Source organism: Mesocricetus auratus, unplaced genomic scaffold (assembly GCF_017639785.1).
Source record: "Mesocricetus auratus isolate SY011 unplaced genomic scaffold, BCM_Maur_2.0 Super-Scaffold_100007, whole genome shotgun sequence".
Taxonomy (NCBI): domain Eukaryota; kingdom Metazoa; phylum Chordata; class Mammalia; order Rodentia; family Cricetidae; genus Mesocricetus; species Mesocricetus auratus.
Genome location: NW_024429191.1, coordinates 94493917 through 94499420, shown reverse-complemented (window position 1 = coordinate 94499420; position 5504 = coordinate 94493917). Strand labels below are relative to the sequence as shown.

Below are 5504 nucleotides of genomic sequence, written 5' to 3'. Positions count from 1 at the left end.
TGTGTGTGTGTGTGTGTGTGTGTGTGTCACTGGACTGGTTTGGAGGTCAGAGGGCTACTTTGTGGTCCGTATTTGCTATTTCTCGCATCCATGTTGAAGAAGTCTCTGGGCTTCTCTCTAGGGCAATTTCGGCTTTATCAGTTATGTTGATGTTTCTTCACTCTTAAAAATCATAGTTATTAACTTACATGTATGTGCATATTGCGGAGGTCAGAGGGCACCTTGTGGGAGCCAGTTCCCTGCCTCCACTGTGTGGGCCCCAGGGATTGAACGCAGGCCTGCGGGATTGGAGACATGTCTTTACCTGCGGAGCCATCTTGAAGGCACATGCTGAAATTTCTTGGCTTCATTCAGGGGAAGGGCAAACTAGTTCCCCAGGGCTTCCTTTTCTCCTCATATCCTTTTATTTCTCTTTCTGCCCTGCCTCAGTCCGACAAGGAGCTTTTTGTGCTTGCTTTTTGATTCAACAGGGAAATGTTTACTGGGCCCCCAATGTGGGCAGGCTGTGAGCAGGGAAGGGTGGGAGGGAAGGATGGGAGGAGCAGGAGAGGAGGAAGAGGGGGAGGGGAGAGGTAGGGGGAGGGGAGAGGAGGGGAGGGGGAGAGGAGAGGTAGAGGGAGGGGAGGGGAGGGGAGGGGGAGGGGTGCAAGGCACCAGTCCAGTCCACCATCACTGGGGAATCCGCTCCAAGCACTGGAAGGCAGCTGGCCAGGTGGTGCAGTCCCCATGACCGAGGAAGGGTTCCCACTCCGTCTTTGTAGATTGTCACTTCTTGGCACTTGGTCTGGAACACTTGAGTCCTGCCCCGTGTGTGATGCTCTCCACTGTCTGCTCTCAAGATGAGGAGCCCTGAATCGGAGATGGCGGGACGGTCTGTGCTGTCCTGGCAATGTCACGGTCTCGGGGAGCTTGTCCAGCTATCCCTTCCTCAGCCGCGTCTACAGCAGCGGGCGGGGGCCGAGCAGTATGCTAATTCTCACTGGGACCCAACCAGGCCTGGCACTCTCTCCCCGCTCTATGCCTGACGGGTGAATCCAGGCACCTCGGAACTCTGCTGACATCATGGAAAATCTTAGCTGCGTGGCCGCAGAACACGCACTTGCCAATTAGCAGAGAAGCCCGCAGAGGAGAGAGGTATGAGGCTTCGTATTATCCCTGAAAAGACAAAGGGCCTTTGCCTGATGCCCGAGAGGTGCTGCCCTGTGCACAGCCGGGACAATCCACATCCAAGGTGGCGCCAGGCCAGGCAGAGTCTCGTCTGACAGGAGGAGATGGGGGCGGGGAGCCGCCTTTGTTTGTCTGGGGCACCTGTGCCCCAGTGGAGCTACCTGGATGGGAGGGAGGGGGGAGGGATGGCAGAGGCGGGTATCTTGCTGGAGAGTGGAAATGACAAATGTCTCCCACTGGGAACCCTGCCTGCCATCCTTCAGGATCACTCATCTCAGCACCCAGTGATTTGCATTCCGACAGGGTGGGAGATGCTCCTGCCCACCGCTCCCCCATCCTACCCGGTTCCCACTCCAGCTCAGTTCAAAATGGAGCGCTGGCCCCGGTGATGCCTGGAGTAGCCCCTAAAGCCTTGAAACGGCTCCCCGGGAGGGGCGCGACTGAAAGTCGGTACTTCTCCAGAAAGCTTCTGGTAAAAGGCCAAAGCTGTGGCTGGGGTGGCAGCTCTTGTCTATAATTTCAGCACTGGGGAGGCTGGGGAAGGAAGATTGCGGAGTTTGAGGCCAGTCTACATAGCGGGTTCCGGGGCAGCCTGAGTTATACCTGGAGACCTATTTCCTAAAATCAAACTAAATAGGTCAAAGCTTGGTGAGGTGATTTAATGGGTAAAGTCAGACGACCCCAGTCAGGACTCACATGGTAGAAGAGAACTGACTCCTGAATGTTGTCGACTGACATACACACACACCATAGAGAAAGAAAGGCAAATAAATAAATGCAAATTTAAAAGCATAAGGGGTATGCAAAGACCCTTTCTTGGTGGAGGGATGAAGCACCAGGACGGGGGGGGGGGGGGCGGCGCGCGGGTGGAGGGCGCGGGATAATGACCTGATGAGATGCCATTGGATGAACCAAGAAGCCTTGTCTTAGGGGGATGTGTAGGGGAAGACTTGTTGCCATAACTGGCTTTCTTGGACAGGCTGCTTGCTGGCAAGGCCCGGCCAGTGCATCCTGTATCCCTGCCGGCTCCCAGCTCCGGAAGCCCACAGGTGCCACCTGCTCTGGAGAAGGGGCGTGGTGAATGCGATGATGGGACATGCTTGCTGCAGAGGGGAAAGCCAGGTGGTGATGCTGGGCAGAGAGGCCTTTCCTTGTTTCTGCTTCCTGGTGACTTCATCCTTCCGCAGGCCCACCACAAGCCTGGAGACAGACAGATGCCCTGGTTCGCCGGGCCAATCAGAAGAAAGTGGTCCATGGCAGGAGCTCCTGGTTGAGGCCTTCCTTTAAGGAGAGGCCTGTATGTGGGATTTAGGAGTTGGTAGCCTCAGCGGGGCTATCAGGGAGGCAGGACTCAGCAGGCTGGGTGCTCCCTGGAGAAGGGGCTGCACGGGGACCCATCTGCTGCTGGGAGATCAGTCGATCCTCCCCGTAGATGCCTTGCAAGGTGATCAGCGTGGGGCAGAAGGGACTCTGCCGCTTCCTGCTCCTGAAGGGCCTGGGCCTTCTCACAGAGCTCCCTCTGCCGCTGGCCCTCTGCCCACACGCTCTCTCATCACAGCCCCCAGAGACCAGCCACTGCCCTGGATGTTCCTGGACCCCTGGCAACCAAGGGCCAGAGGAAAGCTTAGCTTCCCAGCCCAGAGAACGCCCTTCCTTCTTCCTGGACACCGAGAAACCAGTGTGGTACCAGGGCAGGCACGGGAGCTGTCCGTTCCCCATGTCAGCAGTGAGGACAGGCAGTTCCTGGAGCGAGTTTCAAAACAATAACAAAACCCCTGGAAGGCTGCTCTGCTCTCTGTTAAGCGCCGCACACCTAAGTACTGGCCAAGTCTGGCTGGCATCAGTCATTTCCCCCGAAACACGCTGTGTCACTGTAGAGTCCTGAGGTATACACAAGTTTCAGGGTAGCACACTTTAAAACTTTGTACCTTTGGCCTTTGCCATCAGGATGGCTGTTTGCATTCATTTGGAAAACAATTCCTTACGGTTTGCTTTTAAAAAAGGAGGATCAGGATCGTCCTGCTTGTCTTTCAAAAAGTATTTGTCAAGGCTGAAAATAGCTCAATGGTTAACAGCATTTGTTGCTTTGGCAAAGACCAGACATTGGTTCCCAACACTCATGTTGGGCAAATCATAATACCCTGTAACTCCAGCTTCAAAGGATCTGATGCTCTCTTCTGGGCTCCATAGGTAACTACACACAAGTACACATATGCACACACGCACACATATATATACAAAATTATACACATACGTATACACAATGCATATACATACATGCGCACACACATATATACACAAACATACACACATACATGCAAACATACACATATAGGTACATATACAAACACATAGTACACACATACATGCACATACATATATACACACAAAATTATACACATACACATACATATACACACATGCATACACATACATGCACACACATACATACATATATACACACACCAGCATACACACATACATACAAATGTACACATATACACATACATATACAAACACATGTGTACATACTTACATGCATACATATATACACACAGAAACATACATATGCAAACATATATGTACACACACACAGATGTCCAGGCATGAAGACTCACTCCTTTAATCTCAACACTGGGGAGGCAGGAACAGCTGGATCTCTGTGAGTTCCAGGACAGACTGGTCTATACAGCAAGTTCTAGGTTGGCCAGGGAAGCACAGTGAGACCCTTTTTGAAAAACAAAAGAAAAGCAAACATTTAAAAATATCTGTGTGCGTGTACATGTGCAGCACCTATTTGTATATTCGTGCAGGCACGAGCACACTCCTGTGTACACGCAGAGGTCAAAGGGCAACTTTCATGAGTTGGTTCTCTCTCTTCTACCTTATTAAAGAAGGGTCTCTCTAGTTTCTGCCCACATGCTGTGTACTCTGGGCTGGGCCAGGAGATTCCGGGTAATTCTGCTGTCTCTGTCTCCGTCTTGCTGCAGGAGAGTTGGCATTACAGATGTGCGCCGCCGCGCCCACTTTATACTGGGTCCCTGGGACTGAATTCAGGACATTAGATTTTTGTGGCAAGGGCCTTCACCTCTGCCACCAGGTGTCTTTCTATGCTCTCCTCAGGCAGGATCCCATCCCCCACAGAGGAGCGGAAATGAACTTCGACTGCACAGTGCGGCATCATTGAAGACACAGAGCTTGGCTGGGATCCCATCAATCTGTAGACGCACACATAGCTTTTATTTCCGTTTCAACTTTAAAACAATGAAACAGCACCAACTGTGGCAAGAAATATTTATGTTTGGTAAATGCAAATTTTAGTGCACGCATGAAATATTTTATTGAATTTGATTCTTTAAATGAAAATTTATTCTTCTATTAAAATTACTGTTAAAAATCACAAATCAAAGAAAGAGTGACTGTGACACACTTTACTGCTGTATTAGTTCCCTACAGCTGCTGTATCGAATTACCAAAAGCTTGGTTGCTGAGATAATAAAATTTATTGTCTCCTAGTTCTAAAGGCTAGGGTGTTTCTTGGAGGGGGACTCGGAGTGTAACCCAACCCTTGTACATGCCAGGCTAGAATCCCACTACTAACCACTGCCTGTCCCACTACTAACCACTGCCTGTCCCACTACTAACCCACTGCCTGTCCCACTACTAACCACTGCCTGTCCCACTACTAACCCACTGCCTGGCCCCTCAGAGTTTTGCCAGAAGAAAATCACGGTTTTTATCACGGCGAAGCCTGACACAGCTTTGTCTGCCATCCTTGGCTCATGACCCCATCCTCCACCTTCCCTGTAATCTAGGTTTTTGAAGGCATTGTGTCTACTCTTAAGGCTCCCTTTGGACCCTTTTCATAATAGTCTACGTGAGAGCTTTCTGTGATTCTGGGGATACCTCCCATCGCCAAATCATCACATTAACTTTTTCCAGACAGGGTTTCTTTGTGTAGCCCTGGCTGTCCTGGGATTCACTCTGCAGACCAGGCTAGCCTCGAACTCACAGAGATCCACCTGCCTCTGCCTCCCGAGTGCTGCGATTAAAGGTGTGTGCCACCAGTGTTCCGCTAAGCTTTTTATATGTGTCCATGCATGTGTGCATGCATATGTACATGTGGATGCAGGTACCCGAAGAGTCCACAAGAGGGTGTTTGATCCCCCTGGAGCTAGAGTTACAGGCGGTTGAGAGCTGCCCACTGTCGGTGTTGCAAACCAAATTCAAGTCCTCTGCAAGAACAGCATGCATTCGCGATCGCTGGACCATCTCTCCAGCTCCAAATCTTCATCTTTAATCACAATCGCGAAGTTCTCTTTCCCATATAAGCAGTG

General features: G+C 50.9%; 1 long non-coding RNA gene across 1 annotated transcript; it reads left to right on the top strand.

The window, feature by feature from the left end:
* Positions 1–688: 688 nt before the first annotated feature.
* Positions 689–4682, top strand: LOC121141577. The gene is made up of 2 exons (XR_005878546.1): positions 689–1134; positions 4291–4682. It is a non-coding gene; the product is annotated as an uncharacterized LOC121141577 (long non-coding RNA).
* Positions 4683–5504: the final 822 nt, after the last annotated feature.